Here is an 18,381-nt window from a genome sequence, read left to right as displayed (position 1 = left end):
ATTATGTGTCTAAATGGGTAGAAGCAATTCCCACCAGATCAAATGATGCAAAGGTAGTGATTTCTTTTATAAGAAAGAGCATTTTTTCAAGATTTGGTGTGCCTAGAGTGCTGATAAGTGATGGAGGTACTCACTTCTACAACAAGTATCTTGAAGCTGTATTAATGAAATATGGTGTGAAGCATAAGGTTGATACTCCATACCATCCACAAACAAGTGGACAAGTGGAGGTTTCAAATAGAGAAATCAAGCAAATTCTAGAGAAAGTAGTGAACAGCTCAAGGAAAGATTGGTCAAAGAGGTTGGATGATTCATTGTGGGCATATAGAACTGCTTTTAAAACTCCAATTGGTATGTCTCCATATCAGTTAGTATTTGGAAAGGCCTGTCACCTACCTCTAGAGCTGGAACATAGAGCATACTGGACTACCAAATGGCTTAATTTTGATCTGTCCAGTGCTGGAAGGAAGAGAGTTCTGCAGCTGCATAAATTGGAGGAATTCCGACAGCAAGCTTATGAGAATGCAAAGTTGTACAAAGAAAGAACCAAGAGAATCCATGACAAGTTCATTGTGCAAAAAGATTTCAGACCTGGCCAATAAGTATTGCTATTCAATTCAAGATTAAAATTATTTACAGGGAAACTGAAATCTAGATGGTCTGGACCATTTTTAATTAAGGAGACCTCTCCCTTTGGAGCAATTCTTATAGAAGATCAGAAAACAGGGAGGGAATTCAAGGTCAATGGCCAAAGATTGAAGATCTATCATGGAGAGGAGTTTGCAAGGAACATATCATGCTTGAAATTGGTTCCTCTTGAGTGAGGAACAACTAATGTCAAGCTAGTGACATTAAAGAAGCGCTTTGTGAGAGAAAAGAAGCTACGCAGAGAATGCATTTTGAGGTTTTCTGCTAGAACAATCACTTTTACTGATAAAAGTGATCACGCAGAGACAGATGGAAAAATGAGCTCTCTGGAACGCTTCCTTTTTCTGTCAGAAGTGATTATGCACAGGTGAGTAGACTTTCAATATTTCTGCGTTACTCCTTTTATTGAAAAAAGTTATGACTTTGCTGTGCGTTATCACTTTGCTCAGCAATAGTGATAACGCGCAGCCTCACTCTGAAAAATTCACTCTCTGGAACATTCACTTTTATGAATAATAGTGATTACACTGGGAACAATTAATTTTACAACGTTCATTTTTGTTTAAAAAAATTGTCACGTGCCCAGCGTAACCATATATAATCCCTAACCTGAGCACGCACACACACTTTTCACGCTTAAAACTTCATCTCTTTCTAAGTTTTCTCTGCAAATCTCACTCTCTATGTGCGTTGACTTAGAATCAACAAGCATTTCTCATTCAATACTACATCTTCCTGCAAGGTACACTTACTCTTATCCCTCTGTAACTGTAGTTAGGGTTTTCTACGTTTGAAGTTTTGGAAAAATGTGGAATGGGGTACTGAGGCACTGTAGGAACAATACACTGAAGAAGTCTTCCCTGTCATTTATTGAGCATTTGAAGCTGCATTGTACATATTTGAATAAAATTTCTGCAGAAATTGGGATGACCTAAAAAGACTTCACTAAAAATGTTCGAACTAAAACTGTTGAATGAGATTAACTGCAACCATACACTGCATGTAATACAATCGAATGTTTGGAAAATACCAGGACAATCAATTATGCATTACTTTGATAGAATAACTTTTTGCTGAAAATGATTGGGTTGCAAAATATGTTTGAAAATTAGTTGAAACTTGAAAATATTGCTCTGCACTACCCTAATTCTTTATGACAGTGAACACATCCTGAATTTCCAAATTAGGAGTATCCAAATTTCTCTGAATGTGATGGATTAATGTTGTGCATCTATACTGTTCATCTGTATAATACATGTTCTGACAGCAGACTTGAATTCACACTCTGAGGCTATTTGGTTCAAAATAGAATGGATAATACTCTAAATAGCTGTTCTCTGTCATGTATGTTAGTTTGATGGGATAGTTGAAATCACATTGCACTATATGAACCAAATCTTTGCAGAATCTGAACTGATAGCAACAGAATTCTCTGAAACTGTGGAATTGGAAATTAGAATACATAATTGTGCTGAAATTGAGTTAGACATTAAATTAGGAATATCTGAAGTGCATACTTGATTGCAAAATAAATACAACCTGTGAATTTTTGCTGACAGTACAGAATTGTTTTGAAAATCTGGTCAAGGCATGTAATAATCTTTCTGCGTTACCCTGATATTTTATAAGAGTGTGCACTCTGAAATTATACTGTTAAATTTTGCATGTTTTGACTAAGTTGTGCAATTGGGTGTTGGTATTTGAATGTGAATGATATTATTAGCAGATTGCATGATGTGAAGTATTAGAAAATTTAAATTTCTGCAAACTGCTTGATTGCACTTTCTGCAGTATAGGATTATTCTATGGTTCTAAAATTTTAAATTGACAATTACTCCTTTCTTGCAGAAAATTACAAAATGGTTAGGACTTCATTCAATACACCTGTAGGTCTCCTAAGAAGAAGCAAGCTGCATCTTCTACCACTCCTAAGAAGAAGCGAGCTGCATCTTCCACAACTCCAACAAGAAGATCCAGCCGAAATCTCCAAGCTGCAGCATCAAAGAGGGCTAGAACTGATGGTGTCTCAAGTTCCTCACCTATTCAGATCTCTGAACCCTCACCTTCTCCCTCACCTCAGACAAGATCCTCTGCACTTGCATCGAACCTTCACCTTCTCCACCACCTCAAACAAGATCCCCTGCACCTTCACCTACACCATCACCCCCACCAAGAACAACTGCACCCTCAGGATCTTCACCACCTGCCACACATGACCCCAGATTCAGAAGTTTGGCTCGTGAAAACTTTTTCAGAGCCAACATTCTGAGAAGAAAAATTGTTCCCGACAGAGCATTCCAAATAGCTGGGAACAATTACCCTGAATTCAAGGAGGAAATCTAGAGAAGAGGCTAGGAATTCTTCTGTGCAACAGTTGACCTAGGTTGGAGAGAAATAACTCAGGACTTCTATGCCAATGCCATGAGGTTTATATTAGCTTTCTAACTAATTACCTTTCTCTTGCTGCGAATTGATGGAATTCTGGTGTTTTTGTGCAGAGAATGTCACACACACAACATTCACACACATTGGATGGTGACACTTGCACAAGCTGCCATGAAAGGGGGGTTTCATTCTCTACCTCTTGTTCATGTGTTAGCTTCACATTATACTGAATTGTTTTTGAAAAACACCAAAATACTAGAATAGATAATAAACTGCTGGCTGTGAATCAAATAAAAATGATTGACAATTTTGTGAATTCTGTGTGAATTTCTTTTTAAGTTGTTTTTCCCATTCTCAAAATGAGATCACACTTGCATTTTAAAAAATGAGGCAGTTGCCACTAGGTGCATATATTTCTGAAAAGTGCATTGTGTTTTCATTAATCCACATGATCACTTATAAATACTTAGTGAGACTTGAGTTGTCTAATTCTTTTTCTTGTGTGATTAATCATATTTGGCTGCATTCTCTAGAGCTTGCCCTTGTTCTGCATGTTACAGTTTTCACCCACATGATAGAGGCCATGATTGATATCCTTAGTTAGCCTAAAATGCCTTCCCTTATGATTAATTGCCCTAGTTTACCCCTTTGAGCTTAATATTCCTTTTTCTTGAATTAACTTCATTACAAGCCCTGCTGAAAAACTAATTTTACCATTCAATTAATCAGAGGCATTGTGAGTTTAATCAAGAATGAGTTTTAAAACTAAGTTTGGGATAACATCCATTTTGTGTTGCTTGAGGACAAGCAAATTTATAAGTTTGGGGTAGGGGAATAACAGGCTATCTAAAGTCAGAAAATAAAAATACAGTGTTGCAGAAAAATAAATAAATTATGCAGCAAAATATGGCTACAGGAAATTCTGAAAAGTGAAAAAAAAAATTTGAGTTCAAGAGAAAAAGAATTGCAGTAAAATGCTGCAGAAAATTTTTTGAATTCAGAAAAGCAAGGAAAGAAAAATCAACATGACAATTCTGCTGCACAAAAACAAAATGTTTGCTGCAATAATGGGGAAGTTAAGGAGAAATGAGGCAAAACCAGATTAGTTTTTAAGTCATTCACTCAAAATGCCTCTAATTTTTTTGAAATTGCAGATTGCTTCTTATTTTGTTCAGTATCTGCCTTAACCTAAGCCATGCTATAACCTGTAAAAAGCCCTTTGGATGTGTGATTAACTGTATTAAGCAGAGGAGATGGAGAAATTGGGCAAGCATATGGTATAGTGCAGCTGAATTGATGATTATAGAGAGAAAATAGTACCTAAACACTGTTGAGCAATGAGGGAAACACTGTCTAGTGAGAAGTGATAATGATTTTTAATGTTTCTCACATGAACTTGGCTGATATATATTCACTTAGAAAGCAATTATTGCTTAAAACTTGAGGAATGCATTGTGATTGCCATGCTGAGTAATTGGAAGAATATCTTAAATAAAAATTATGCAAAAAATACAAAATTACAAATTGAAAAATTCTGATATAGCAGTTTGTGAATTGGTTTTTGAGAATTGGAAGAATTACCCTTGGTTTAGTTTGATTTGCTTGAGGACAAGCAAAAATTCAAGTTTGGGGTAGTGATGAATCCATATTATTACTGATATTTTAGCATAATTCTAACACAATTGATAAGAAAAATATATGAAGAAGCAGAAAAACTCAGAAAAAAGAGAAGGAATTGAAGTTTGTTTACATATGTAGTTATTTTAGCAATTGTAGAAATTTTGCTTAGAAATTAAGTTTTTAATCTTGATTTTGAAGGAATAAATTGAGCATGGATCATGGAAATGGAGGCTTGATGACAAGGAAGAAGAAAGAAGCAAGTCTGGACTCCAAAAATACACGACCAAGAAAGTGCAGATTGGGCGTGATCACTATTGTCAGTAAAAGTGATCACTCTAGAGTTCAAAGAAGAAGAAAGCTTGGGCGTTATCACTTCTGCTAGGAAAAGTGAGAGATCCTGTGAAGTCTTAGACTCAACATGCTGGGCATTATCACTTTTATTAGTAAAAGTGAGCGTTCCAGAGAGGCAAATATCAGGAAAAGCTCTGCGTAACCACTATTATCAGCGAAAGTGAACGTTCAAAAAGCCTTTATTTTGGCGAGTTACGCGTAATCACTTTTTCTAATAAGAGTGATCTCGCGAAATGACTTAACCTCTGCGTTGTCAAATTTATCAGCAAGAGTGATAGTTCTAGAGAGCGGCCAATATCATGAAGTTGCGCGTGGCCACTTTTCTCATAAAAGTGTTAATGCGCAACAATAAACCTTCTACATAACTACTATTTTTTGTAAAAGTGATGACGCGAAAATCTGGAAAATTATATAAATACCAGAAACGTTCCAAAATTAGGGGATTTTTGTTCATTTTCAGTTTTGTTAGTTAGGTTCATGTTAGAGGAAGTGAGAGAGATGAGTGGGGATTTGAATCTTGGAGCTTCACGAAGAGGAATTGGAGTGGAGCAATCTTCCATGGCGATTCTGAGTTTCTTCTTCTCTTCTTCTCTTTCTTTTTCTTTCTCTGCTGTCATGGCTGTGTAATTCGTTCTTAGTTAGGGATTGTAGACCTGAAACGAATATGTTGAATTGATTTGGATCTAAATTTCAAGCTTTGGAATAGATTGAGTGTTTGATTCTGCACTTCACGTGGAAATTGAATTGAAATTTGATTAACCAAATTCAGAGGAACTCTTGTCAATGGAAATTGAAATTGTTCTTCAGATCTGAACCAATCACCAAGATTATAGTTTTCTTAGGGATAAGAGGCTTTGATGTTGCAATCTCCTGGTTTCTTACACTTAAAGCAATATGAAATTGAATCAGATCTAAGAAATTAGAATGGTTTAATTGAATGTTAGGTTCATTGAGTTAAGGAATTAACCTCTGAATAATATAATGTGAAACTGATTATCATTCTTTGCAATTGCTTGTTAATTCAGAACTTTATTGATTAAACATTGGAGTTTTGGTGAAGCAATTCCCTAACTATGGTTTTTTCCCTCTGTTATTGTTCTGTTTCTGCAAGTTGCTTTTACTTTCAATTGTTCTGGTTTGCTGTTATTACATGTTACTACTCTCCTCTCAATTTCGGAAAGCTCAAATGGTTATAATTCTATGAAGTGGTACTTGAAATCTAAATTCCCTGTGGAGACGATATTTGGATCTTAATTTTACTCCTTACTTGCTGCAATCCTAGTGCACTTGCTAGTGTTAGATTGCGAACAATAGCCCCCAAGCAAAGGTGTTAGTTAAAGGCCGAGTTAGAAGGAGAGTGTGTGGCTTGTGGTGCACCCACACTCACTGTTGGTGTCACCACTACTATCTCTTTCCTAAGGTATTTCTACCCCCATCTTCCACACCCCTAGTCTATCACTGAACCATTCATAATTTTCCAACATATTCAAACACAATCATATTCAACAGGCCATTCACACACATTCTCGCCCATTTTATATTATTCAACATCAATTAATTGCATGTCTACACATATATTCACCCACATTCGCATTCACCTCATGATATTCACTTCTACACACGACACATATGCCTACATTTAATCACATTATACTCACACATTAAATTTCCATAAAACTTCTACCACAATCATGTCACTTCATCACACACAATATCAGCCAACGTCTAATACGTCATGCCCAACACAAAATGTCCATCAAAACACACATATTCCTACATCCTATCTCAATCTCATTGCCACACATAGTAAAATGAATGAATTTCAACAAAATGAGATAAGGAAGAGTCTCCTCCTTACCTCAAAATGAAGACCTAACACAAAACTCAACAATTGAACTGCTCCCCACACGGATTTCATCCTAAACACATAAAAATTCTCCATGAGAATTCAAGAAAACGGAGAAAGGGACAAAGGAACGAAATCCTAGTCCATAAAACTTACCTCCAAATGTTCTAAACGCAATTCCAACCTTAATCTTGCTCTCAATCGACTTTAGAAGCAATTTAATTAGTGAAATATAGTTGAAGGTTGAGAGAATTGAAGAGAGTTCAAAGAGAGGAATGGTAAATGAATTTTTCAAATTCTAAACCCCTTAAATACCCTAAGGATCATGACACTATCGCTATAGCGAGGCCCCTTCTCGCTACAAGAAATTCTTAGACGATTCTACACTCTGGTTTCTGCAGAATCTTGCTAAAATAAGGTCCTCTCGCTACAGCGAGACTGCATTTAGAAAATACCTTCTCTCTGTTCCCTCTTGCTACAGTGAGAAAGTAACATAATCACGCTCTTTGCCCAAGACCTTCTCGCTACAACGAGAATGTCCCTGCAGTACACACTTAACTTACATTTCCAATCCAAAAAGTTCCTTTCAATTTTAATATACAAATATTTACACATCCACATGTATTTACACACACATATACACATCACTACACAAGTCAAATATACATTCAAAAATTAATTTACATATTTATATTAATACTCAAAATATTATTACAAAATCTGGGGCGTTACAGTAACTATAGAGGGGACCTAGCCAGATATATAAAGTACTAATTCTAGTTTCCTCCCATTGTAGGCTTTTGGATTAAGGCCTACACTTTTTTCCATATAAATTAGTTTTAAGTGCCCAAAGTTCATTAGCAATTGATCACATTAGCAATTGATTGTAGCGCACAATAGTTTATGAAAAAAATTCTAACATCTTATACTGACAAAACTGTTGTCTTTACTTTTGGCAACAGTTTGACAAAAAAATTTTCACTGTTGTAGTCTTAGGCGTTGCCTTTGGTTTAGGCAACAACTTTTAATAAGCAAAAGCAACAATATATGGAGAACAATTTTCTTGTGTTGTCTTATATGGCAACAATTTCATCCAGTGTCTTTTGCGACATATGTAAAAAACCAATTATCTTTGAATTTAGACAAAAATTTTGGAATTGTTTAGGCAACGTTATATATTGTTCCTTTTAGCTAATACTATTTGTAATAAGTGTTACCTTTTTCTTAGAACAATAGATCATAAACATATTTTGACTACATATTAAGTTTTTACATTTGCTTACTATAAATGACACACAAAAAACTATTGTCATTAGGGCAACATTTTATTGATTTACATTAACAATGAAATAAAGTGTTGTTTTTTTTATTACCAAAGAATACAATTAAAACCATTGTCTATGAATTTAGACAATGATTTTAATTGTTTAGGCAACATTATAAACTATTACTTTTAACTAACAAGGAAAAAATTTAAGGATAGTTGCAATTTATTTTAGGACAACAGTTTACAAACATATTTTGGCTATACATTAAACTATTGCATTTGCTTAATATGAAGGACAAAAAATAATAGCCATTATATATAGACAACATTTTATTGACTTACATTTACAATAGAATAAACCATTGCTTTTGGTTATTGACTTACACTTAAAAATTTGTTTCCTTTAAATTATAAACAACAATTTATTAAATTTTTATGATAACAAAGTATATCGTTTTGTTTGAGTATAAAAAAAAAATTTCAAAATTATTGTTATTTATTTTATTAGAAAATAATTTATTATTAATAATATTTTTACATTTAATATATATGTACTTAATCTAGACATTAAATCACCATTCATTTATCACTAACAAAGTTTTTTAATCAATATGCCAATTTTATCAAAATAGCGTAACAATCCAAGAAAAAAAATTTATTATACCAACAAACAATCAAGTAATGACCTCAACTTCTAAGTTGTGAAGCAATTGATGTAGAAAACTAAGTTAAGTCATTAATCATTAATCATTAATCTATTTATTAAAATCACATTGTGATTCTAACTAGAAAAAGAAAAATAATAAATTATTAATAATATGCTCTCATTTAAATGCTAAGCAACCAAGTTAAATAATAAGCTTCCATTGTTAAACAATAAAGTTTTTAATATATTAAAAAAAATCTTTAATATCAACATATCGTTGTTAACCAAAATAAGATAATAATTCTTAAAAGAAGTCACAATACTATTATTAACTTGTCCATCAAGAGATAAGTTCATTTTTTTGTCCACTTTCATGCCATCAAGTAATGATCTTTGTTCATATGATTATCATTTGGATACAAAATTAAGAAAGAGTAGATATTAATTCATGTTCTTTAACTCTAAAATAATTGCTAAATTATTTTTAAAATATTACACTAATACTTATTTAAGTTGTAACAAATAGGAAAACTGAACAAAAAGAAATTGACAAAAAAGTGATGAATAGCTTATTAGTTGGAGCATTTGAAGAAATAGATGAACATAACACACTGTTAACTTTATTTAGAGTTGATAACAAAAATGTTAAAGCTTCTACGCCTATTAAGTTATTTTGATTTAGCATGACTTTTATAAGAAATTGAAATTTTTGCTTTATAACTATCATTTCTTTGTTATGCTTGGCCTCCATCTCTTTATGTTTTGTCTCTATCTCTTCTCTTGAACCTTATTAGTTAAGTATTTTACCTCATTAGCAATAACAACACATACTATTAGTATGGGTTATTGTTTTGCCAAAATTTACATTAGAAATTTATATAACGTAAAATAAAAAATTTTCATATAATATTTGTTCTACATTAGATTAAGTGGTGAATGAGTTTTATTAAGTTGTGAATGACTTTGATTAAATATTGAATAAGTTTGATTAAGTGGTAAATGACCTTGATGTAGTAGTGAATAACTTTGATTAAGTAACAAATTAGTTTTATTAAATGGTGAATGACCATGATTACATGGTGAATGAATTTTACTAAGTGGTGAATAACATTTTTTACGTTAAGTATTGTTATTTTATTTTTTATATTATTACTTAGGATGTTTAACATTTTTTAATTTTTTTTTAAATTTTAAATTTTGATTTTATAATTTTTTTATGTTTTCAAATAATTATGATAATTAGAAATAACAAAAAATAATTATTCAAATAAACAAAAGAAAAAACTAAATTAAATATTATAAACGAAAAAAATCACTATAATATATAGGGAAAAATCTGTCTATAATATTATAAACAAAAAAACCTGTCTATATTAATTTACTAATGAAAAAAATTATAGGCAAGTATAACCATTTCGTAAATTTGAAATCTATCGGTAACCTTTTAAAAGTTCATCTATAAATTTGTTTGTAATTCACATGTTTTTAGTAATGTACATAGAATGAAAGCTTACACAATTCACAATGTCATTTAACGCGAAAATAAATTACTTTATTAATTTTTTTAATGTCACTTAATAACAAGGATCACTAACATAATAATTTTAAAGACAAAGTGGGTATCACTCATCTAAAATTGTTCTAAAACAATATTCTTCTCATACACTTATGTATGTAATTTTTAATTTGTTGCATATATTTTATGAAATTTTATATTGAATTACATCAATATTTTTTTTGTAAATTATTAATCCAAATTTATTTATTTTTAATCAATATTAAGTGTGACAAAATAATTATAAATTATCATTAAAATATTTTTTATTAATTAAATTTTGTTAAAGATATTTTTTATTTTTATTTATTATTATTAATAGTTTTCTCAAATATTATACAAATATAGCATACATAATTATTTTCAATAGTTAATATACGCACATTAAATTTTAGACAATTTTGATATTGAAAACTATATGATTTAATAATAAAAAGTTATTATATTTAACATGGTATATTATATATAAAATAATTTAATAAAAAATAACCAACATTTATATAATATACTAAATTTAATTCACATTTATACACATGACACAAGGATGTTGTTTTAAGAGTTTTTCAAAATAATAAAAATAATAAGTTCTACATTATTCTTTAGTTTTAATTTTTTCAATAATAAATGAACAAATTAGTTTAATTGCATTAATTTCTCTAATTACTAATTGACAAGAAATTTAATTTTTTTTTTCATCTTGAATAAAACGTGGTTAAAGATTTCAATAAATATTTTAAAAGTAATTGTCCAAAAAAATTATGGAGTAGGGGTTAATATTTTTTTTTTAGAAAACTTTCTAATAATAAAAAGATCTTTGAATTAGAAATACAATGATATAATTCAAATAAAAAATAATAATTAATTTAAACTAAATATTAAATCATATTTTGTATTATATGTTTTATTAATCATGCTTAGCACAAGAGATGTTGGTTATATAAATAAAATTATTCTAATAATAAAAAACTCATAGAATTTAAAATCCAATAAAATAGTACAAATAAAAATAACAAATGATTTAATTTAATACTCAATTAAATCATTTGTATTTTTGATTTATCTTAATTGTATATGAGAAATTATTGAGTAAGAGTTAATATTTTTTTAATTAAGGGTCAAGACTAACCTGTAAGACCACCCATAAACTCTCTATTTTTTTTCCAGTGGTTATGTAAAACTGCTGCAAAATCTCACATTTTTTTTTGTGACAGTTACTCAAAACTATTAAATCTAATTATTTTTTTGTGATGATTACTAAAACTGACATTAAATGTTATTTGCTAAATGTTTTGTTAGCACTTATTGTTAACTGTCGCTAATGAATAGATACTAAGTGACGCATTTCATGTAATGTAACTATTGTCTTTAAGTCAGAGTAGTTGATAAAACAAGCTCTGCTTCATTTATAATGTTTGAAAAGGAAGTACGATAATTATTATCCATTAGTAATATATAATTACAAAGGTATATTTTTAATAAATTTTCTTCTTATCAATAATTGTTATTTTTTTATCAATAATAAGCGAGATCATTATATTATTACCTGTAAAATTATTTCATGATATGTTTACAATTTTTGTATTTACGTGTAAGATATGATAAGGTTTTCATACAGCGCCAGGAAATATACTTGACAATATTTACCTACCTTTATTCTTATCTCTATTATGGCGTGTATTTTGATGATATTTAATTATATAAGAGACCATGTTCGCAGTGAAAATGTTATGATACATAAATTGAATCGATACATAATTTAGAGGGATATATTAGTTAGGTCATCGAAATTATGTTTAGGAGGACAGTGACGTGTAACAACATGATAGGTCACCAACGGCCAAGATCAGATCATGATTTCCACGCGTCTGGATCACAGCGACTATGGTGTAATGTGAAAGCAAGTGGCAGAGTCAATGTTGGCGGTGTCGTTTATCCGCCCGCAGTGCGGTCGACGCTGGACACTTACTTTTTATTTCAGTTTTCAGATTTAGTTTCGTCGTTTATTTGTTATTATTAAATAATTCAATTTTTAGACAAAGTGATATTATATTGTTTAAATAATGAAATTATTTTAAGAAGTAAAAATATGGGAATTGGGCACTTGGGAGGGCAAGTGGGTGGTTCTCATGGCCTGGTCTTGGAGGCATGACCATTGACCAACTTGGCAAATTGTAGAATGTTTCTGCGTTTCTCATTTCCACTGGTCCCACCAACTCGTGTGACGCATTTATCACCACCAACTTCCCATCTTCTAATTGTTAAATCAAAGTTCTAAATGCCGTGGAACCATGCATGGTGATGCTGCCTACCAGGCCACTTTGTGTACCTTTTTCTCTTTTAAAATGAGTATTATAAAGTTATAGTTATTAGATTTTAAGATAAACTTTGATAATCTTCTATTTGGTTTAACGAGCGTGTATTTGCACGGATTAGATATATTATTTAGGTTAAAGACTTTAAGCTTGATGCTCTTTGTGAGGGTCACTTTCATGCAAGTTTCAACTCTTAGACTCATCTATGGATGGTTTATATATGTAGGGGCAGTTTGAATTCGTTTTGCAATTATCATGCTTAATATTTTCCATAGTTAGAACTCATTATCGATTATTTTAAAAAAGAGTCATTATCACCCATTAGTTCTGACCATAGTGCGCTTCTGAGTACTGGCTGAGAAGGATGGACAAGAATCTTAGTGTTAAAGATTACCAATAACTTGAAGTGGGGAAAGCATTTACTTATATGTATAATATACTTTTCATTTAGCTTGATATTTTGTTTTATATTGTAATTTTTCATTGGGATGTTGATTTACGATGAACATGAACTTTCCATTTTTATTTTAAAAAAGTAAGGAAATTTCATTTATAGTGTCTAGCTAGCATGATACATCACTTTCAAAAAAACAATAGATGTATCAGTTGACCTTCATCCTTGTGCTAAATTAATGTGGAATCCTACACGTATACTTACCGTTTTATTTTATTAACTCTTATCTTTATTTAAAGACACTTACTTTAATTTAATCATTTTCATATATTTATTTTGAATTTAGTTTTCAATCTATAGTTATTTAAATACAGAAAACATAAGAATATAATTTTTAGGTAAAGTCAAGAAATGGTTGGGTAATGGATTAGTGTCCTAAAATTATAAATGGTCCACTCCTAAATTGGGTTCAATTGTGACCCATTTAAGTGCCTCAACTTATAATATCCAACGTTATAAAACAGGGATCACAACCACCTACAAATTACACATTGCATCAACGTTTATAACATATTTGAAGCTTGAGCTGCTTTGGACTCTACGTGGACATGCTTATATGTTTTGACTGGAAGTCATTTGTACTTGAGCTCTATATGAGGAACTTACCAGGTATCAACTACATGAAAACAGAGTCAGTGATTAAATTTTGACCAAAATCACTAAGTTGTCAATAATGACCGAATCAATGAACAAATTTAAATTTTGGATAGTTGAAATTAGTGGTTGAAGAAATTCATGAACAAAATTTGAGAAAATTATCTTTTAGTGATCTTATTAGCCATGAAAATGTAGGTCGCAATGGAATTAAAATAAAGATGGTTGCAAATTTAGTAACAAAACTGTGCATTAAATGCTTGAATGGGTTTGATATTTTTTGTGACAAACAATATTGATTGCTAAATTCATTTAGAAATATTTCTAAAATAATAAAAGTGATTGAATTCATTACCGATTTGGATTATTATTATTTTTTAAATAGCGATACGAAATTATTTCTAGAATTTTTGTTCCAATTTTGAGTCAAGACTCTTTTATCCTTGTTAGATCTCTAAATTTAGTTCCTTATTTTCATCATTCCTACTAACTGTCACTCACTTTCTCTCCTTCCTTCACTTTCATCAAACTTATCAAACCCAATTCATTCTCCCCTCCCCTGTAATTGTCATCTTTGTCTCTATAGGTAAAGGTTGACCTATTGCATTACAATGGATAAAAAATTGTAAAAGCATAATCTTCCTTTTTATAGTGCATCCAACACCTACTATTATACTTGAGAAATTATACCAATGATATCTTATTAAGCTTAAGTTTTTTTTTTTTTTTACCTAATCTTACAGGTAACGGTTTAAACAATTACCAAATCAAAATCATTCATCTAGTCTGAATAGTGTATCATTCAAGTTAATTGCATAAAACAAGGAATAAAGAATACCAAATTTATAGAAAATATAATATACACCCACCTTATGTAACGTGAAAGTTAATTCATGTATTATAATCAGGGACTATAATTGGATGAGGTGAGGTTTTTTTTCGTTTACAAAAATTCTCATTAATGTATAAATTTTGACTTTACCAATAAACACAAATGCTTTACCAAAGTTGAATGGAGCTAATTATGAGGGTTGGGCTGAGTCTGTCAAATTGTTCCTTACCATTTATAATGTTGATGTTGCCCTTGCCGAGAATGAGACATTTTGTATAGGTTAATTGTTATAATTACTATTATATATGTATTTATTGTGTTGGCATATTGTGGATATACTTTTGACTTAGTCTCAATCATGTTGTTTTTGATAAGATTTATTAAATATTAATAATATTTAGGGCAGATGCTTGGGGCATTCTATTAAAAAATTGCACTATGTTCACAATTTGACATTTCATTTTGTTGTGCTTTCTCATTTATCCCTATTCTACTTTGTTATTAGGTCATAGATATAGATGTCTTATAATATATGATATTACTACTCCTTCGAGTATGACTTTCCACATTGTTAAGATGCTTATAGTTCATGTTGGCTTATTTTGGTATCTTGTTTTGGTTACATATTATTGATTAGTTTGGAATAATATGATGTTTTAACCTATGTTGTTCAAGTGGGAGGATGTTGGATATTCTATGTGTGTGAACTAACATAAATCATTTTTGTTATAATATTAATTTGATTCCAAATTAATTGAATGGAAAAATCCTGAACCAAGTTGTTTAACCCATTTTTTGATTAAGTATTATCATTGGGCTTATTTGTGATAACTTTATTGTTAATGAATATGGTTTAGATCTTTTATCGGGATGTCATAATAGGTAAGTTTGACCATCCCGTTGCTAACTAAAGAGACCTTTGTTATTTAACCACTTTAGAGTGACTATTGCCCTATTGAGACAAAACACATGTTGAATATGAAAGGGTGATTGGTGGAGTTTCTCCCTTCATTCTATTTTCTAATTGATTTTCTCTCTCAAGAAAAAGAAAGAACTCAATCATAGACTCATAAATCTTTACTGTTTTAGGTAATTCTGACATTTAATCTTGATTATAGCATTTAATTGTCATTTGTCATAATGAGACTTTGATTAAAATTTTCTTCAGAAAATCCAACCTAAAAAATAGACTAATATTAAGGAGCAATCATTGATGTAACATATTTTAGGTTTACATTTTCATGGGTTTACCTTGGTATCGTGTTCATACTGTTGTATTAAATGATACAGGCCGTTTGCTTTCTGTTCACATAATGCATACAGCTCTGGTTGCTGGTTGGGCTGGTTCGATGGCTCTATATGAATTAGCAGTTTTTGATCCCTCTGACCCTGTTCTTGATCCAATGTGGAGACAGGGTATGTTTGTTATACCCTTCATGACTCGTTTAGGAATAACCAATTCGTGGGGCAGTTGGAATATCACCGGGGGGACTATAACGAATCCGGGTATTTGGAGTTACGAAGGTGTGGCCGGAGCACATATTGTGTTTTCGGGCTTGTGTTTTTTAGCGGCTATCTGGCATTGGGTTTATTGGGATCTAGAAATTTTTTGTGATGAACGTACCGGAAAACCTTCTTTGGATTTGCCCAAAATTTTTGGAATTCATTTATTTCTTGCAGGAGTGGTTTGTTTTGGTTTTGGAGCATTTCATGTAACAGGATTGTACGGTCCTGGAATATGGGTGTCTGATCCTTATGGATTAACGGGAAGGGTACAATCCATAAATCCCGCATGGGGTGTGGAAGGTTTTGATCCTTTTGTTCCGGGGGGAATAGCTTCTCATCATATTGCAGCAGGAACATTGGGCATATTAGCGGGTCTTTTCCATCTTAGTGTGCGTCCACCGCAACGTCTATACAAAGGATTGCGTATGGGAAATATTGAAACCGTCCTTTCCAGCAGTATCGCTGCTGTCTTTTTTGCAGCTTTTGTTGTTGCTGGAACTATGTGGTATGGTTCAGCAACTACCCCCATTGAATTATTTGGTCCCACTCGTTATCAATGGGATCAAGGATACTTCCAGCAAGAAATATATCGAAGAGTTGGTGCTGGGCTAGCCGAAAATCAAAGTTTATCAGAAGCTTGGTCGAAAATTCCTGAAAAATTAGCTTTTTATGATTACATCGGCAATAATCCAGCAAAAGGGGGATTGTTTAGAGCGGGCTCAATGGATAATGGAGATGGAATAGCCGTTGGTTGGTTAGGGCATCCCATCTTTAGAGATAAAGAGGGGTGTGAACTTTTTGTACGCTGTATGCTTACTTTTTTTGAAACATTTCCGGTTGTTTTAGTAGACGGAGACGGAATTGTTAGAGCCGATGTTCCTTTTCGAAGGGCAGAATCGAAATATAGTGTCGAACAAGTAGGTGTAACTGTTGAGTTCTATGGTGGCGAACTCAATGGAGTCAGTTATAGTGATCCTGCTACTGTGAAAAAATATGCTAGACGTGCTCAATTAGGTGAAATTTTTGAATTAGATCGTGCTACTTTGAAATCAGATGGTGTTTTTCGTAGCAGTCCAAGAGGTTGGTTTACTTTTGGAGATGCTTCGTTTGCTCTACTCTTCTTTTTCGGGCACATTTGGCATGGTGCTAGAACCTTGTTCTGAGATGTTTTTGCTGGGATCGACCCAGATTTGGATGCTCAAGTAGAATTTGGAGCATTCCAAAAACTTGGAGATCCAACTACAAGAAGACAGATAGTATGATAGAGCATTCTTTTGTTCCTTTTCGACTTTTTTTGTTTTTGTTGTTATGATTTGAATTTGACATAAAGAACCAGATAAATCTTGATTCGACTCAAAACACTTTGTTTTAACTTTTTTTCTTTATCCGAGAAATGAGCTCCAATAAACAATAAACAGCTATGAAAGCTATAATTGTAAACCACGATTAAATCTATGGAAGCATTGGTTTATACATTCCTCTTAGTTTTGACTTTAGGAATCATTTTTTTCGCTATCTTTTTTAGAGAACCCCTAAAGTTCCAACTAAAAAAATGAAATGATTTTTCATTATCTCAATTGAAGTAATGAGCCCCCAATATTATATTAAGGGCTCATTACTTCAACTAGTCCCCATGCTCTTCGAATGGATCTCTTAGTTGTTGAGAGGGTTGCCCAAAAGCAGTATATAAGGCATACCCAGTAAAACTTACAAGTAAACCAGATATAGAGATGGCAACTAGGGTTGCTGTTTCCATTATAATTCTAAAAATTCTTAGAATTCCAAAATTTCAAGACCACAATGGATCTATAGGATATAGATCCTATATTTACAGCGGAATGGTATACAAAGTCAACAGATCTCAATCAATATAAAATAGGATTTATGGCTACACAAACTGTTGAGGGTAATTCTAAGTCTAGTCCAAGACGAACTATTGTAGGGGATTTATTAAAACCATTAAGTTTTATTTTGATTTATAAACACTTTTACTATGCTTTATTTTTAGAATTTTTACTAATTTTTAGTTATTTAAATAAATTGGGCTTGTTACAAGTAAATGCTTTAATTTCGTATTTTTAGTTATTCTGACCTCTGACTATTTTTTTGGCCATAACTTTTTCTACAAATATCGTTTTTGGATGATTCTAGCTACATTGGATTATACATATCCAGGGCTTCAAAGTGCATATATGGATCACTGGATTTGGAGTGATTTTCAATTTTTTATGATTTTTTGAATTTGAGAAAGATTTGCTAAATATTGTTGCGAGTTTGCATTTGAACTTTTTGTTATCAGATAATTGTATTTGGGCTTATAGTTATAATTAAGGCCCAAATTTTGGCTATTTAGTAACCCTAATCA

This window comes from Abrus precatorius, unplaced genomic scaffold (assembly GCF_003935025.1).
Source record: "Abrus precatorius isolate BTA unplaced genomic scaffold, Abrus_2018 Scaffold8, whole genome shotgun sequence".
Classification (NCBI taxonomy): domain Eukaryota; kingdom Viridiplantae; phylum Streptophyta; class Magnoliopsida; order Fabales; family Fabaceae; genus Abrus; species Abrus precatorius.
Note: the sequence above shows the minus strand (reverse complement) of the source record.